Here is a 19,592-nt window from a genome sequence, read left to right on the forward strand (position 1 = left end):
TGTTGGGGCTGCAGGAGGTAGTTTATCTTCCAGGACAATGGGGACGACACAACTATGGTGCCTGAGTCTTAGACAGCGGCTTGTCGGGGCGGGGGGAGGGAAGGTCCATCTCCTGAGATCTCGCCAGCATCCACTCAACGTCTTCATCAATTAACTTATTTTTAGCCGATGAAAGGGTTTGTTTATTGGGGTGGGTGGGGGGGGGAGGGGGGTGTGTACACCTGATCAAGCAGGTGTGGTCGGGCACCACACCGGGACCAAGCAGGTGTGGTCGGGGACCAAGCAGGTGTGGTCGGGCACCACACCGGCACCAAGCAGGTGTGGTCGGGCACCACACCGGCACCAAGCACTAACCTAATCCAACGTAACTTAACTGATCGCACGAGAAACTTTGTGGGCAAAGTAACACACACACACACACACACACACACACACACACACACACACACACACACACACACACACACACACACACACACACACACACACACAGAGCAGGGAGAGATACCAGAGGGCCAGAAATGAGTACATCAGAGTGAGTAGGGAAGCAGAGAGACAGTTTGAAAATGACATCGCGAGTAAAGCCAAGACCCAACCAAAGCTGCTCCACAGCCATATCAGGAGGAAAACAGCAGTGAAGGAACAAGTGATGAAGCTGCGGAAAGGGGAGAACAGATACACAGAGAATGATAAGGAGGTGTGTGAAGAACTCAACAAGAGATTCCAGGAGGTCTTCACAATAGAACAAGGAGAAGCCCCTGCACTAAATGAGGAGGCGGCAAACCAAGCAACCTTGGAGGAATTTGACCTCACCAGTGATGAGGTCAAAAGGTGTCTGCTGGAGCTGGATGTGACAAAGGCTGTTGGGCCTGATAGAATCTCACCATGGATACTAAAGGAAGGTGCAGAAGCACTAAGTGTGCCACTCTCTATGGTGTATAACAGATCACTGGAAACAGGAGACTTACCAGAAAGTTGGAAGACAGCTAACGTGGTCCCAATATACAAAAAGGGTGACAGGCAAGAGGCACTGAATTACAGGCCAGTTTCCTTAACTTGTATACCATGCAAGGTGCTGGAGAAGATCGTGAGGAAAAGGCTCGTAGAGCATCTGGAGGGAAATAACTTTGTAACGCACCACCAACATGGGTTCAGAGATGGTAAATCGTGCCTCACAGGTTTAATAGAATTTTATGACCAGGCAACGAAAATTAGGCAGGAAAGAGAAGGGTGGGCCGACTGCATTTTCCTGGATTGCCAAAAAGCCTTTGACACAGTACCCCATAAAAGGCTGTTAAAAAAGTTGGAGCAACAGGCAGGAGTAAAAGGGAAGGTGCTCCAGTGGATAAGGGAGTACTTAAGCAACAGGAAACAGCGAGTAACGGTGAGGAGGGAGACATCAGAGTGGCGAGATGTCACCAGCGGAGTCCCACGGGGCTCAGTATTTGGACCCATCCTGTTTCTAATATATGTGAACGATCTTCCAGAGGGTATAGACTCATTCCTCTCGATGTTTGCTAATGATGCAAAAATTATGAGAAGAATCAAGACCGATGAAGATAGACAGAGACTACAGGATGACCTGGATAAACTGGAGGAATGGTCTAGAAAATGGCTGCTAAAGTTCAACTCGGGAAAGTGTAAGGTGATGAAATTAGGCGAAGGGAGCAGGAGGCTGAACACAAGGTATCATCTGGGAGGGGAAATCCTGCAAGAGTCAAATAGAGAGAAGGAACTGGGGGTTGATATCACACCGAACCTGTCCCCAGAGGCCCACATCAAAAGAATATCAGCGGCGGCATATGCTAGACTGGCCAACATAAGAACTGCCTTCAGAAACTTGTGTAAGGAATCTTTCAGAATCCTGTATACCACTTATGTAAGACCAATCCTGGAGTATGCAGCTACAGCCTGGAGTCCATACCTAGTTAAACACAAGACAAAGTTAGAGAAGATTCAGCGGTATGCCACCAGGCTCGTCCCAGAACTGAGAGGATTGAGCTACGAGGAAAGGCTAAAGGAGCTGAACCTCACATCCCTGGAAAACAGAAGAGTAAGGGGAGACATGATAACCACCTACAAAATTCTCAGGGGAATTGACAGGGTGGACAAAGACAAACTCTTCAGCACGGGTGGGACACGAACAAGGGGACACAGGTGGAAACTTAGTACCCAGATGAGCCACAGAGACGTTAGAAAGAATTTTTCAGTGTCAGAGTAGTTAATAAATGGAATGCACTAGGAAGTGATGTGGTGGAGGCTGACTCCATACACAGTTTCAAGTGTAGATATGATAGAGCCCAGTAGGCTCAGGAATCTGTACACTAGTTGATTGACAGTTGAGAGGCGGGACCAAAGAGCCAAAGCTCAACCCCCGCAAGCACAATTAGGCGAGTACAATTAGGTGAGTACACACACACACACACACACTATGTAAACTAACATAGATGGAATTACAAACAAAGCAAATGAGCTTGGAGAACGGGTACTAGAGGAAAACCCAGACATAATAGCACTCACAGAAACAAAGCTAACGAAAACCATAACAAATGCAGTGTTCCTACAGGACTATTATGTTATGAGGAAAGAGAGGGAAGGAAGAGGTGGTGGTGGTGTAGCTCTGCTGGTAAGAAAAGGCTGGCATTTTGAGGAGATGGATATTCAGGGCTGTGAAGGTTTCAGTGACTACATAGCAGGTACCATAACAACTGGAGGGCAAAAAATTATAGTCGTAGTCATATATAATCCACCACCAAATGACAGAAGACCCAGACAGGAATATGATAGAAACAACATGGCCACCATTAACATAATAGAAAGAGCAGCTTCTGTTGCCAGCAGGAATGGATCTGGACTACTAATTATGGGGGACTTCAACCATGGGAAGATAGTTTGGGAGAACAGAGACCCGCATGGAGGACCAGAAACATGGAGAGCTAAGCTGCTGGACGTGGCAACAAGAAACTTTCTAAGCCAGCACATCAAGTAACCAACAAGAATGCGAGGAGAAGATGAACCAGTCATGCATCTGATATTTACCCTAAATGAATGGGATATAAGGGAAGTTAAGATCGAAGCATCCTTGGGAATGAGTGACCACAGTGTATTAAACTTTGAGTACCTGGTAGAGCTGGGAATTATCTCCCCCAAAAAAGAACTAGGAAACAAAAGGCTGGCATACCGACAGGGAAAATATGAGGAGATGAAAAGTTTCCTAAGGGAAATACCTTGGGACACAGACCTCAGAGCTAAGTCTGTACATGATATGATGGACTATGCCACCCAAAAGTGTCAGGAGGCAGTAAACAGGTTCATCCCGTCCCAAAGGGAAAAATCCGAGAAGCAAAAGAAGAATCCATGGTATAATAGGGCATGTATGGAAGCAAAGGAACTGAACAAAAGGGCGTGGAGGAACTTCCGGAATAACAGAACACCAGAAAGCAGAGAGAGATACCAGAGAACCAGGAATGAGTACGTCAGGGTGAGAAGAGAAGCAGAGAAAATTATGAAAATGATATAGCAAACAAAGCCAAGACCGAACCAAAGCTACTCCACAGTCACATCAGGAGGAAAACAACAGTGAAAGAACAGGTAATGAAACTTAGAACAGGCGAAGACAGGTATACAGAGAATGACAAAGAGGTGTGTGAAAAACTCAACAAGAGGTTCCAGGAGGTCTTCACAATAGAACAAGGTGAGGTCACTGTGCTAGGAGAAAGGGAAGTAAACCAAGCGGCCTTGGAAGGGTTCGAAATTACGAGTGAGGAGGTCAAGAGACACCTGCTGGATCTGGATGTTAGAAAGGCTGTTGGTCCAGATGGGATCTCACCATGGGTACTGAAAGAGTGTGCAGAGGCACTTTGCTTGCCACTCTCCATAGTGTATAGTAGGTCACTGGAGACGGGAGACCTACCAGAAATATGGAAGACGGCGAATGTGGTCCCAATACAAAAAGGGCGACAGGCAAGAGGCACTGAACTACAAGCCAGTGTCCTTAACTTGTATACCATGCAAGGTGGAGGAGAAGATCTGAGAAAAAACCTAGTAACACATCTGGAGAGAAAGGACTTCGTGACAAATCAACAACATGGATTTAGGGAGGATAAATCTTACCTGACTGGCTTAATAGAATTCTACGATCAGGTGACAAAGATTAAGCAAGAAAGAGAAGGCTGGGCGGACTGCATTTTCTTGGATTGTCGGAAAGCCTTTGACACAGTACCGCATAAGAGGCTGGTACATAAGCTAGAGAGACAAGCAGGTGTAGCTGGTAAGGTGTTCCAGTGGATAAGGGAGTACCTAAGCAATAGGAAGCAGAGTTACGGTGAGGGGTGAGACCTCCGATTGGCGTGAAGTCACCAGTGGAGTCCCACAGGGCTCTGTACTTATCTTCAGGTTATCTTGAGTTGTTTTCGGGGCTTTGTTTCTAGTGTCCCCGCGGCCCGGTCCTCGACCAGGCCTCCACCCCCAGGAAGCAGCCCGTGACAGCTAACACCCAGGTACCTATTTTACTGCTAGGTAACAGGGGCATAGGGTGAAAGAAACTCTGCCCATCGTTTCTCGCTGGCGCACGGGATCGAACCCGGGACCACAGGATCACAAGTCCAGTGTGCTGTCCGCTCGGCCGACCAGCTCCCTTAACTTGGTCCTATCTTGTTTCTGATACATGTAAATGATCTCCCGGAGGGTATAGATTCATTTCTCTCAATGTTTCCTGACGATGCCAAAATTATGAGAAGGATTAAGACAGAGGAAGACTGCTTGAGGCTTCAAGAAGACCTAGACAAGCTGAAGGAATGGTCGAACAAATGGTTGTTAGAGTTTAACACAAGCAAATGTAATGTAATGAAGATAGGCGTAGGGAGCAGGAGGCCAGATACTAGGTATCATCTGCGAGATGAAATTCTTCATGAGTCAGAGAGAGAAAAAGACTTGGGGGGTTGACATCACGCCAGACCTGTCCCCTGCAGTCCATATCAAGAGGATAACATCAGCGGCATATGCCAGGCTGGCCAACATAAGAACGGCATTCAGAAACTTGTGTAAGAAATCATTCAGAACTTTGTATACCACATATGTCAGGCCAATCCTGGAGTATGCAGCTCCAGCATGGAGTCCATATCTAGTCAAGGATAAGACTAAACTGAAAAAGGTTCAAAGGTTTGCCACCAGACTAGTACCCGAGCTGAGAGGTATGAGCTATGAGGAAAGGCTACGGGAATTAAACCTCACTTCGCTGGAAGACAGAAGAGTTAGGGGGGACATGATCACCACATTCAAGATTCTCAAGGGAATTGATAGGGTAGATAAAGACAGGTTATTTAACACAAGGAGCACACGCATCAGGGGACACAGGTGGAAACTGAGTGGCCAAATGAGCCACAGAGATATTAGAAAGAACTTTTTTAGTGTCAGAGTGGTTGACAAATGGAATGCATTAGGAAGTGATGTGGTGGAGGCTGACTCCATACACAGTTTCAAGTGTAGATATGATAGAGCCCAATAGGCTCAGGAATCTGTACACCAGTTGATTGACAGTTGAGAGGCGGGACCAAAGAGCCAGAGCTCAACCCCCGCAAGCACAACTAGGTGAGTACACACACACACACACACATGACTACACAGCCAACACTGGCCAGGGTGGTGGAGGGGGGGGGGGCGACACTGGGACATATGTCCACTAATGTAAGAGTTAGACGCTGCTGGAAGACGCGGGCCTCACCGCCTGGCCCCCGAGCCTGGCTAATGGCTCCTCTAATGGCCAATTCGCTTGTTTAATTAAAAAGAACTTGGGGGTGTTTATGACCATATTACGTTAAAATTCAAGTGTAAATGCAGAGAAGATGTGAAGGGATACTCGGGGGCCCCTGGGGGACTCGGGGGCACCTGGGGGACTCTGGGCCTTAGGGGGCCCCTGGGCCCCTGGGGGACTCGGGGCCCCTGGGGAACTCTGGGCCCCTGGGGGACTCGGGGCCCCTGGGGGGACTCGGGGGCCCCTGGGGGACTCGGGGGCCCCTGGGGGACTCGGGGGCCCCTGGGGGACTCGGGGGCCCCTGGGGGACTCAAGGCCCATGGGGGGACTCGGGGGCCCTGGGGAACTCAAGGCCCCTGGGGGACTCGGGGCCCCCGGGGCTCGGGCCCCGCTCTTGTCAACATTTCTCACATCACATTATTTGATATAATATTACCTCCTTACTTCTGTCTTTGGGTATGTGGTATACTTATGTAGTCCCCCGATGGGTGGCAGCAGGGGACAGAGCCAGACTGAGACAGAGAGAGACAGAGAGAGTTAATTTCATGGGGCGCCTGACTTTTTCAACTGGACCCACACCGACCATGGTAACCTGAAATTCCCGCTGGAGGAAAATGAAGGTATGATACAATAACTTAAGAATGAAGGTAACTGCAGAAGCACCGCCCAACTACACACTTTGCCTGTCTCTACCTCCTCTTCACAATCGACTTGAGAATGGTCCAGGACGGACCGAAACGTCGTCGTCCCTTCAACTTCTAGTGTGTGGTCTGGTCAACACTGCAGAAGGCCTATTGGCCCATACGAAGCAGCTCCTATTTATAACCACCCAATCTTATTCATATATATGTCTAGCCTACGTTTGAAACAATCTGGGGATGCTGCATCTATTATGTTACGCGGTAATTGGTTCCATTCGAATCAACAACCCTGTTACGGAATCAGTATTTACCGTTGGACGGGAGAGTATACACAGCTGAAGGAGACGGAACATTTCAAACACCGCCCAACTACACACCAACATTTGTATCTCCCGTCTTCCTCTAGTCAAAGGGAGCCGGTCGGCCGAGCGGACAGCACACTGGACTTGTGATCCTGTGGTCCTGGGTTCGATCCCAGGCGCCGGCGAGAAACAATGGGCAGAGTTTCTTTCACCCTATGCCTCTGTTACCTAGCAGTAAAATAGGTACCTGGGTGTTAGTCAGCTGTCACGGGCTGCTTCCTGGGGGTGGAGGCCTGGTCGAAGACCGGTCCGCGGGGGACACTAAAGCCCCGAAATCATCTCAAGATAACCTCAAGATAGCCACCCGTCATCCCTCAAAAGATCTCTGCCCTGTTCTATGGTGTTACGTCTATAGAGAATAACGACCAAAGAACAGGACCTACAACAGTCATTAGGGAAACATGATGTACCTGAGGGACACTTCCACGGCTTGTCGAACTGTCCTGCCCATTTGTCCTCGTGATCATTTCCAGTTTGACTTTAACATTTAATTAAGAAAGTTTTGGTCTTTACGGCTTCGGCGGGTAGGCGGTTCCATGGGTTTATAATCCTGTGGGTGAAGAAGCACCTCCTGTTCTCAGTGCTATATTGAGGTTGATGAGCTTGAAAGCGTTGCTCGTTGTTTGTGTTACATCTGACCAAACGTACGAGACCTTTTCAGGAGCAGAGGCTACCCGGAAAATATAATCCAGGAATCAGGAAGACATAATGGGGGTTAGAGAGAGAAACCCTCCTTAGTATAAGAAGTAGACGACCCATGGATGGGTGGATTTTACCTGTTTTGTATTCTACATGAATAGCAGGTCCGCTCCATCAGAGTACGAGGGACCTGTGGCAATGGCTCAGAAATACATATGAAGAACACCCAACATTGCGCCCAGTTTCCCAGAAAACCCGCCCCATGAGAGTAAACCCCGCCCCATGAGAGTAAACCCCGCCCCATGAGAGTAAACCCCGCCCCATGAGAGTAAACCCCGCCCCATGAGAGTAAACCCCGCCCCATGAGAGTAAACCCCGCCCCATGAGAGTAAACCCCGCCCCATGAGAGTTTAGACCAGAGGGAAATTTATTAAGGATCATCTTATCAGGGCTAGTTTCTTCCCCCCCCCCTGAAGATTTCACTCTTCCTTCGACATTTCGACCCATGGACGGAGCGCCAGCTGACAACCAGTTTAAACCCGTTGTTGATGCATCTAATGGCCCTGTTAATACCCCCTTCGGCACCCTACCTCATTCGTCCGTTTTCCCCCCTTTGTTGGTGCTTAAGGGAGGCCCCTTAAGTTAACAGCACCCTCAAGGTGGCACTACTGACCCCCAGGATGCAACCCTATAACAGTGCCCTAACTCAAGGGTATCCCTGTTTAGTGCTAGGCAAGAAATCCCGGGAATCGAACCCGGGATCCAAGATCGCTGCCTCCCTCCGCTGCCACCCACTTGCGCGCCCTGCCCGTCAACGACTCGTCAAGTGTACAACGGTGATTAAGTCTAAACTATGATTAAAGTCTCGTTGTAAAAAAAACTACTTTTACAACTAAAATTAAGTCTTTGTTTTAAATTTATCTACCTTTTTACTTCTACTGAGAATCTTGTACGTCTCGATCATGTCTCCTCTCTCTTTTATTTCTCATTGTTGTGGGATTAAGGTCTCTTAGCCCCATGCAACAGATGAGACTAAAGAGGACAGAACATTGTCCTCTTTAGACTGAGTAGCCTCTGATTGTCCACAATCCAGTTCATTGGTGCAGTGTGCGGGGTTAACAATCCAGTCACTGGGATTGGTTAGCACAATGACGGTCTGGCTTTTTGCGGGGTTGTCGTTCGATCCCCGATGGTGCGAGTGGCGTATCACTCCGCCCCCCTCACACACTCCTGTCCTTGCGTCCCTTCCACGTGCCGTCGCCTTAACCGCAGCTCTCTGGTTGTCCAGGAAGATGCAGTCAACCCTGCGTTCCTTACTCTGTCTGATCGCTGTAATTTTTAATCACAGAACACCAGTAAGTTAGTCAGCCAGGACTGGTCTTGATAGGTGAAGATGGGTTGACAGGCGAGGCGTGGAAGGGGGGGATTTGACAGTGTGGGAGGGGGGGAGAGGGGGGGTTGGGGGGGGGGAGGGACAGGTAGCTGGCGGCTCGCCGCGGGGAAATTATTAATAAATCGGGATTCGTGTTCGTTAAAATTTCACATTTGTCTTGTGTGGTGGAGGGGGGGAGGGGGTTGACAGGGAACGGGGGATGGAAGGAAGGGGGGAAGGAGGATGGAGGGGGGGAGGGGGTGGACGAGGGAAGGGGGGATAGAGGAGGAGGGAGGGGGGAGAGGTAAGGGTGATGGGGGGGGGTGGGAGTTCCCCCTTTTCTCCGTCCTATTCCGGTAACGCGAACAGAGAACTGATTTCGTGAGGCACAGAACTTTACCCTCACGAACGCCTCTTGCTCAGCCTGATTACTTTCTCCGGTGTGGAGTGGAAGGAAGACACACCTCATGGCACTGGTTCGAGGTACATACCCGTACATACAGCAACCCGTTCTCGCACTTGCTTATAGTCAATATTGGCTTATTTAATAAGTGCATATGTGACATACTAATTGATTGTGAATATTTTAGTTTACCTTGAAAAGCTTCATAGAAAACACCGACCTCACCTAACCTTCTTAGTATGTTAAGATAAGCATCTTATTGCTTCTTATTTACAATTATTACTTAACCTATACCGTTGATAGGTTAAGTAATAATTGTAATTACGAAGCAATAAGATGCTTATCTTAACATACTAAGAAGGTTAAGTGAGGTCGGTGTTTTCTATGAAGCTTTTCAAGGTAAACTAAAATATTCACAATCAATTAGTACGTCGCATATGCACTTATTAAATAAGCCAATATTGACTAAAAGCAAGTGCGAGAACGGGTTGCATACACAGGCAGTACCTCGGGCCTCTCTCTTCCCTGGATTGAATCTTGGATTATGTGTGCATTTTCACGCATTTCTTCTGGGTATCTTTCATCTCGCGCACATGGCTCCAGACCGGCATTTTTTTTTTTTACAGACGTTTTGAAATGTTTGAGACATCTCGTGGTTTACAGGGACACTCTCCCGTTTACAGGGACACCCTCCCGTTTACAGGGACACTCCCTCCCATTTACAGGGACACTCTCCCGTTTACAGGGACACCCCTCCCGTTTACAGGGACACCCCTCCAGTTTACAGGGACACCCCTCCCGTTTACAGGGACACCCCTCCCGTTTACAGGGACACCCCTCCCGTTTACAGGGACACCCCTCCCGTTTACAGGGACACCCCTCCCGTTTACAGGGACACCCTCCCCGTTTACAGGGGACACCCTCCCCGTTTACAGGGGACACCCTCCCCGTTTACAGGGACATCCTCCCGTTTACAGGGACATCCTCCCGTTGTCTGATGACAAGGGCTCTCACTGTTGCCTCAAAATCGTTGTCAAACTGCCTCTCGGCTTCTCTCCCGACTCTAGTGTATTCATCTATGGCTCTCTCCTGTACTCCAATGTGCTCACCTGCACTGCCTTCTGGACCTCTGCCCTACCTCTAGGACCTGCAGGATGCTCCCAGCAGCAGCCCGCAGGCCCACGAGGCCTCCAGGACCTGCAGGATGCTCCCAGCAGCAGCCAACAGGCCCACGTGCCCTCCAGGACCTGCAGGATGCTCCCAGCAGCAGCCTACAGGCCCACGAGCCCTCCAGGACCTGCAGGATGCTCCCAGCAGCAGCCTACAGGCCCACGTGCCCTCCAGGACCTGCAGGATGCTCCCAGCAGCAGCCTACAGGCCCACGAGCCCTCCAGGACTTGCAGGATGCTCCCAGCAGCAGCCTACAGGCCCACGTGCCCTCCAGGACCTGCAGGATGCTCCCAGCAGCAGCCTACAGGCCCACGTGCCCTCCAGGACCTGCAGGATGCTCCCAGCAGCAGCCTACAGGCCCACGTGCCCTCCAGGACCTGCAGGATGCTCCCAGCAGCAGCCTACAGGCCCACGTGCCCTCCAGGACCTGCAGGATGCTCCCAGCAGCAGCCTACAGGCCCACGAGCCCTCCCCGGGATGATTTACGTAGCGGAGTGGTGGTCGTCAGCCTTTCACTAAGACCATTACGTAGCAGAGTGGTGGTCGTCAGCCAGAGCATCACTTAATCAGTTCGCTTGGGTACAATTGCAATAAACAGTTGATGGTGACACTAATAATAATAATATTACACTGATAAATCGTTCTAATGTAATAGATATCAATGAGAAAACCCACTAGGGCTGTGAGGTGATGCGAACCCGCGACCAAGGCATTACCAGGCGCATACTCTACCACTGTACCACCATGGACCTCCTTCAAGAGGGGCCTCCAGACTAGCTAACTGTGATTTCAGTAGAAATCCGGTTGTTTGACGTTGACAAATCTGCGATGGTCCAGTGGTAGAGTATGCGACTTGGCAATGCCTTGGTCGCAGGTTCGCGCCCACCCTCCCAGCCCTAGTGGTCTTTCTCAATAATAATAAAAATAATAATAATCAAACTACAAGTAATAAAATTCTAACCCCTAGACTTGGATCTAGCACCGTGCTCTTGATTTAACACAACATACAATATGCAACCTGTGAAACATCTGGGTATTATGATGTCTGACGACGTGATATGTAGTGAACATAACCGAGCAAATCCAGCGACGGCGGCCAGGACAATGACAGGATGGATTATGAGAACGTTTACACCCAGGGTCACCACAGGGGAAGATACGGAAGGAAATGCAGAACAGAAGAGAGGTATCAAATAATATATGCATCGAAGCTACTGGAGGGTCAGGTCCCAGATTTGCACAGTAGAATAACATACTGGAGCGCCAGATACTGAAGGAAATGAAGAATAGAACCAGTGGTGCCATAGGTAGATGTAACATCGGTCGATGTCGTTGTAGAATGATTAGGTTGTGGGCAGGAATTGGAGTACCAAACGTCCACTGCTTTTTCTTAGTTTTATTATAAATATATATATATATATATTTTATCTTCTACACGGGCCACGAACTAGCTTGTAGAGTGTGTAAGGGAGCGCGTGTAGACGCTCTGATGCCCGGGGTGTGTCTGAGGTCTGTGGTCTGCAGCAGAGTAGATTGCATTCAAATCTGCTGACACGTTGTTGATACTTATTAAGTTGTTTAGCTTAAGAGGGTATTAGGTCACCCTATGTGTATGTCCATGGGCGACTAACTGGCGTCCAACACCGCTCGGCACGCTATCATCGGCGTCCTCGGCGATCTGCTTGAAAAATTTGAAAACCCTTGGGCGTGTACCTAACTAATGTTATATACAGTGATTTACCTATAGTGGCCGTAAACAAACAAGTTTTGAGACGTCCAACACCGTCTCGGACATGCATGAATAATGAGTACAATGCTTAAATATAATCCTTAAACTAAGCTATCCATGGAGCATCATGACTAACTAGCTAAATGCCTGCACAACTGGAGGCAGGAGGTCCGGCTGCAGGTAGAGGCGGTAGCGGTAGGCAGCGGACCAGAAGTTGCGCGTAAGAATTCATGATGCTCAGCCACAGTGTTACCTGTTAAGTAGATTATAAACGGTAGACACTAACGTAGGCACAATATAGTACATGGCAATACATAGAATAAGCGACATTTCCACTAAAATATGGAGAGCATGAACGTGGCAGGAACACTAGGACCTACATAGTGTATAGAGACACGACAAGATCAATAAACTACGAACGAAGATACCCGAGGTGGAAGGGTCTATATACATTGAACCGAGGGGTGCGAAACGAATGTTGTAATCACTCTTAAATCTAGTCATAAAACTATGAATTCTCAGGTGCTAGTCCATCACGAACGTAGTCTCCCACTGCCATGTATGAACAGGCAGGGAGAGGGGAGCAGATAGAACGCATCCATTGTCCCTTACAGACTGGAACACCACAGTCACACGAAGAGGAATCATCAGACTGTTGGTAGTGTACTGTCGAAATAACAGGTCTGGACCGAAGATTGTATGTGTGAGTACGTGGTGGGGTAGTATCGCTGGGCATGTCTGAGACCGAAGTGGGTGTCACAGTGGTAGGGTCACACAGTACATTGTCAGGGACAGGAGTCGGGGTGTCATCTTCAAAAAAAAACTTGAGATGATTTCGGGGCTTTTTAGTGTCCCCGCGGCCCGGTCCTCGACCAGGCCTCCACCCCCCAGGAAGCAGCCCGTGACAGCTGACTAACACCCAGGAACCTATTTTACTGCTAGGTAACAGGGGCATAGGGTGAAAGAAACTCTGCCCATTGTTTCTCGCCGGCGCCTGGGATCGAACCCAGGACCACAGGATCACAAGTCCAGCGTGCTGTCCGCTCGGCCCGACCGGCGACCGGACCAGAGGTCCACAGCTGTCCAACACCCTCCCATCAAACATTAGAAATATTGCTGGAACAAAGGTGGAGGTATTCAAGAAGCATTTAGTTCTTGCAGGAAGTGCCGGACCAACCAGGCTGTAGTGGATAAGTGGATATAGTGGACAATGGGAATCCTCTCCAGGTAAACCAGAAACGCACGACCCAAGCCATTCACCTAACCTAATCTACCGACGCACGGAAAATGTGAATATTTGAGCCGTTACTTGTCATAGTACTTTGTAATATGTACGTTGGGGGGCGTCCAGCAGGAGACGCACAAGATGAGAGGCCGGAGCTGCTGCTGCTGCCTCAAGGAGCGACCACCAGGCACAAAATGCTTGTTATTCACCTCCCCGGCGAGCACCAGCCACCACGGATGGTAATGACGCCACCATAGAAGGATATCTGCTGCTTACCCGGCCAGGCCGCCCACTGCGTGGCCTTTGTTGTTCCTGCCTGCCCGCCGCCGCCGTCCCCGCCCGCCGCCGCCCGCCACCGCCCGCCGCCGCCCGCCGCCGCCCGCCGCCGCCCGTTACCGCCCGCCACCGCACGCCGCCGCCCGTCCCCGCCCGCCACCGCCCGCCCCCGCCCGCCACCCCGGCCCCACAAACGCTCCCCCTCCCCCCCTTACTCTACAGTCACTGAAGCGTTTCAGAATCATCTCAAATGATCAAAAGACACTTTTTCCAGAATCTGCCGACATTTGGCCACCATCCTTCCATGGTACTGATGGCCCGGTGTGGCCCTTCCATGGTACTGATGGCCCGGTGTGGCCCTTCCATGGTACTGATGGCCCGGTGTGGCCCTTCCATGGTACTGATGGCCCGGTGTGGCCCTTCCATGGTACTGATGGCCCGGTGTGGCCCTTCCATGGTACTGATGGCCCGGTGTGGCCCTTCCATGGTACTGATGCCCGCAAGGTGGCCCAGTGTGGCCCTTCCATGGTACTGGTGCCCGCAAGGTGGCCCGGTGTGGCCCTTCCATGGTACTGGTGCCCGCAAGGTGGCCCAGTGTGGCCCTTCCATGGTACTGGTGCCCGCAAGGTGGCCCGGTGTGACCCTTCCATGGTACTGGTGCCCGCAAGGTGGCCCAGTGTGGCCCTTCCATGGTACTGGTGCCCGCAAGGTGGCCCGGTGTGGCCCTTCCATGGTACTGGTGCCCGCAAGGTGGCCCGGTGTGGCCCTTCCATGGTACTGGTGCCCGCAAGGTGGCCCGGTGTGGCCCTTCCATGGTACTGGTGCCCGTAAGGTGGCCCGGTGTGGCCCTTCCATGGTACTGGTGCCCGCAAGGTGGCCCGGTGTGGCCCTTCCATGGTACTGGTGCCCGCAAGGTGGCCCAGTGTGGCCCTTCCATGGTACTGGTGCCCGCAAGGAAAAAATATCACGGAGCTATAATTCACGACCCTGGCATTGTGTGGCCTTGGCCTTGTGTACTCACCTAGTTGTGCTTGCGGGAGTTGAGCTCTGGCTCTTTGGTCCCGCCTCTCAACTGTCAATCAACTGGTGTACAGGTTCCTGAGCCTATTGGGCTCTACCATATCTACATTTGAAACTGTGTATGGAGTCAGCCTCCACCACATCACTGCCCAATGCATTCCACCTGTTAACTACTCTGACACTGAAAAAGTTCTTTCTAACGTCCCTGTGGCTCATTTGGGTACACAATCACCACCTGTGTCCCCTTGTGCGGGTTCCACCCGTGTTAAACTGTTGATCCTTATCTCCCTGTCAATTCCTCTGATGATTTTGTAGGTAGTGATCATGTCTTCCCGAGCTCTGCTGTCTTCCAGGGACGTGAGGTGCATTTCCCGCAGCCTTTCCTCATAACTCATGCCTCTTAGTTCTGGGACTAGTCTAGTGGCATACCTCTGAACATTTTTCAGCTTCGTCTTGTGCTTGACAAGGTACAGGCTCCATGCTGGGGCCGCATACTCCAAGATTGGTCTTACATATGTGGTATACAAAGTTCTGAATGATTCCTTACACAGGTACCAGAAGGGTGTTCTGATGTTAGCCAGCCTCGCATATGCCGCCGATGTCATTCTTTTGATGTGACCCCATGTGTGGTGACCCCGTCGCCAGGCCCCGTGCCTGGTAGTAGGGATGAAACTGTACCGACAAATAGATTTTGGGGGGCCATTCGTCGCTAAGACGCCAGGGGTTCCAGGTAACTGAAAATTTTCGAGCCCAGTTTCCGCTAAGTTTTTTAAAGAGTTCTTATGGGGGAAAATTAGAGACAAAGGGAGACGCTACGTTCTTAAAGGATTCTTATGGGAGAAATTCAAACCAAAAATCACTCATTTGTTCTTAAAGGATTCTTATGGGAGAAATTCAACAATTATTCAAATATTTCAGAGTTTTTAGTTCCTGCTGTACCCTACCCATTTGAACTCGATTTTTCAGAGTTTTATTCTGTCACACAGTTGAAGACCGAAATTGTTCAAAGACCAGTTAAAGACCGGAATAGTTTCAGAGTTCAATTTAAGTCCAAAATAATTTCAGAGACCGGTTGAAGACTGAAAAATTTGTCAGAGTTTAGTTAAAGACCGAAATTAGTCAGAGATCATTGAATTTAAGACCGAAATAATTTCAGAAACCATTTTAAGACCAAAAATATGACAGAACCCATTTAAGACCGAAATAATTTCAGAGACCATTTAAGACCGAAATAATTTCAGAGACCATTTTAAGACCAAAAATATGACAGAATCCATTTAAGACCGAAATCATTTCAAAGACCATTTAAGACCGAAATAATTTCAGAGACCATTTTAGACCAAAATCTTATCAGAGACCAGTTTGAGACCAAAATTCGACAGAGACCATTTTAAGACCGAAAATTAGTCAGAGACCAGTTAAAGACCGAATTTCTTCAGAGTCTATTTGAAGACCCAATTTCTTCAGAGTCCAATAAAAGACCAAAATTGTTCAAAGACCTTATAACCCCGAATTTGGACAGAGACCAGTTTGAGACCGGATTTAATCAGTCCATTTTAAGACCAAAATTAATCAGAGTTCAGTTTAAGACCAAAATTTGTCAGAGGCCGCATTTATAAGTGCATTTTCGCTACTAATAGCCCAATTTTAGCTTAATTTAAAACAGTCATATTTCAGACGTAGTAAGAAAAGAAAATAATTGTACCGAGTTCTTGCTTAGTTCCCTCTCGTATCTTCTCTTTAGCATCTAACCAAATCCCCGGAGATTTAAAACAGTTATTTCAGATGTAGTAAATAAGGATAACACAGTTACCGAGTTTCAGCTCTTGTCCTCCTCCTTAGTTGGCTCCTGTAAGTTAATTATTACCAGTCCAAATCCCCCTGAGATTTAAAAACCCACTACATTTCAGACCCCTGTAAATTAATCCAAAAGCAAATAACCGAGCTCCAACTCTTGTCCTCCGCCTTAGTTCAATGTTCATCAATCTTAATTATTTCAGATCAAGACGCTCTCCAGTCAAAGTAAACATATCCTGTCCTTCAATACTCTTTGTTTACTCAGCAATGTAAATAATCAGTCACATGGTAATAATAATTACACGGTCATATCACGCCTTGCTCCATGCCCTCCAGCAACCCGTTCTCGGACTTTCTTACAGTCAATATTGACTTATTAAATACGTGCATATGTGACATACTAAACATACTAGTTCACCTTGAAAAGCTTCATAGAAAACACCGACCTTACCTAACCTTCTTAGTATGTTAAGATAAGCATCTTATTGCTTCGTAATTACAATTATTACTTAACCTATACCTATAATAGGTTAAGTAATAATTGTAATTACGAAGCAATAAGATGCTTATCTTAACATACTAAGAAAGTTAGGTAAGGTCGGTGTTTTCTATGAAGCTTTTCAAGGTAAACTAATATGTTTAGTATGTCACATATGCACGTATTTAATAAGTCAATATTGACTATACGAAAGTGCGAGAACGGGTTGCCCCCCAGACCCGTCCGCTCTCTTACCTCCCTCCCTCACCCTTACCTTCCCCCCCCCCCCTCCCTTACTTCCTCCAACTCCCTTTCGCCCATATCTTTCCCCTCCCTCTCCCTCTCCCCCTACTCCCCCCTTCATCTCGCCCATTCCCCAACTTATCCAAACCTTCAATAAACTTACTGTTTTTGTATGTTCTCTCCATGTTCACTGTGTTCTTCGCATTCTCTTTCATGTTTTCTGTGTTCTTTATCATATTCTCCATGTTCTCTGCAAGTTCAGTTCATATTTTCACTTTTCTCCATGTTCTTCACATTCTCTTCTGTGTTCTCTGTGTTCATTGTAATGTTTTCAATGTTCTTAGCATGTTCTCTGTACAACTTTTATACTCATTATTCATGTTCTCTTCAAGTTCAAATCATATTTTTCACTTGTTTCTCCATGTTCTCCATGTTCTGCGTAAATGTTCCCAGCATGCTCAGTTCATGTTCCTCTTATGTTCACTAGGTTCATCACCTTCTCTTACATGTTGTCTGTGTTCTTTGTCATATTCTCCATTTTCTCAGAATGTTCTTCACAACACTGTTCTTAAACAAATCTTCACTTTATATAATAACAAATATATCAAGACATTCTTTTCTTGTCATTCCTTAACTAAAATATTCGGCAATCGACTAAAAAAAATAGTCACATTCATCATTTCTTAACTAAAATGATTCATCAATAAAAAATAGTCGCATTCATCAGCTTTTCTTGTTGTTTCTTAACTAAAATTAATCGTTAATCAACAATTTCGGTCTTTAACTGGAACTTTGAAGAAATTCGGTCTTCAACTTTAGGTCTTAAATGGTCTCTGAAATTATTTTGGGCTTAAACTGAACTCTGACATATTTCGGTCTTCAACTGGAGTGACACAGCAGTAAATGGATGTAAATAAAAACTTACTGATAAGATTCCTATTTTCCTGAACAAAACTTCTATGAACATATTCTCTGAAAAATGGTATTTTGAAAATTTTCAGTCTTAAAGTCTTAAATAAACTTCTATGATTATATGAACCCTGAAACGTTTTCATAAAACTGAACTCTGAAATATTTCCATAAAACTGAACTCTGTTTTTTTTTTTTTTAATTTCTCCCATAAGAATCCTTTAAGAAGGAATGAGTGATTTTTGGTCTGAATTTTCCCCATAAGAAACCTTTAAGAATTTAGCGACAAATGGGAATTTTTACCTGGAACCCCCTGACGCTGTTTCGATAAATGGCCCCAAAAATCTATTTGTCGGTACAGTGTCATCCCTACTACTTGTGTGGTGACCCCGTGTGTGGTGACCCCGTGTGTGGTGACCCCATGCATGGTGACCCCGTGCGTGGTGATCCCGTGCGTGGTGACCCCGTGCGTGGTGACTCCATCACCAGACCCAGTGTGTGGTGACCCTGTGCATGGTGACCCCGTTGCCAGGCCCCATGCGTGGTGACCCCATGTGTGGTGATCCCGTGCATGGTGACCCCGTTGCCAGGCCCCATGCGTGGTGACCCCGTTGCCAGGCCCCATGCGTGGTGACCCCGTTGCCAGGCCCCATGCGTGGTGACCCCGTTGCCAGGCCCCATGCGTGGTGACCCCGTTGCCAGGCCCCATGCGTGGTGACCCCGTTGCCAGGCCCCATGCATGGTGACCCCAATGCCAGGCCCCATGGGTGGTGATCCCGTTGCCAGGCCCCATGCGTGGTGACCCCAATGCCAGGCCCCATGGGTGGTGATCCCGTTGCCAGGCCCCATGGGTGGTGACCCCAATGCCAGGCCCCATGGGTGGTGACCCCGTTGCCAGGCCCCATGGGTGGTGACCCCGTTGCCAGGCCCCATGGGTGGTGACGCCGTTGCCAGGCCCCATGGGTGGTGATCCCGTTGCCAGGCCCCATGGGTGGTGACGCCGTTGCCAGGCCCCATGGGTGGTGTCCCCGTTGCCAGGCCCCATGGGTGGTGACGCCGTTGCCAGGCCCCATGGGTGGTGATCCCGTTGCCAGGCCCCATGGGTGGTGACCCCCGTTGCCAGGCCCCATGGGTGGTGACCCCGTTGCCAGGCCCCATGGGTGGTGACCCCGTTGCCAGGCCCCATGGGTGGTGATCCCGTTGCCAGGCCCCATGGGTGGTGATCCCGTTGCCAGGCCCCATGGGTGGTGATCCCGTTGCCAGGCCCCATGGGTGGTGACCCCATTGCCAGGCCCCATGGGTGGTGACCCCGTTGCCAGGCCCCATGGGTGGTGACCCCGTTGCCAGGCCCCATGGGTGGTGACCCCGTTGCCAGGCCCCATGGGTGGTGACCCCGTTGCCAGGCCCCATGGGTGGTGACCCCGTTGCCAGGCCCCATGGGTGGTGACGCCGTTGCCAGGCCCCATGGGTGGTGACCCCGTTGCCAGGCCCCATGGGTGGTGACCCCGTTGCCAGGCCCCATGGGTGGTGATCCCGTTGCCAGGCCCCATGGGTGGTGACCCCGTTGCCAGGCCCC

The 19,592-nt window shown here is 49.2% G+C and overlaps 1 protein-coding gene across 2 annotated transcripts in view; it reads right to left on the reverse strand.

The window, feature by feature from the left end:
* LOC123769566 (protein Wnt-5b-like) overlaps window positions 1-19,592 on the reverse strand; it is a 501,917-nt gene that overhangs the window by 143,915 nt on the left and 338,410 nt on the right. The window lies entirely within an intron of this gene.

Source organism: Procambarus clarkii, chromosome 63 (genome assembly GCF_040958095.1).
Source record: "Procambarus clarkii isolate CNS0578487 chromosome 63, FALCON_Pclarkii_2.0, whole genome shotgun sequence".
Lineage (NCBI taxonomy): Eukaryota > Metazoa > Arthropoda > Malacostraca > Decapoda > Cambaridae > Procambarus > Procambarus clarkii.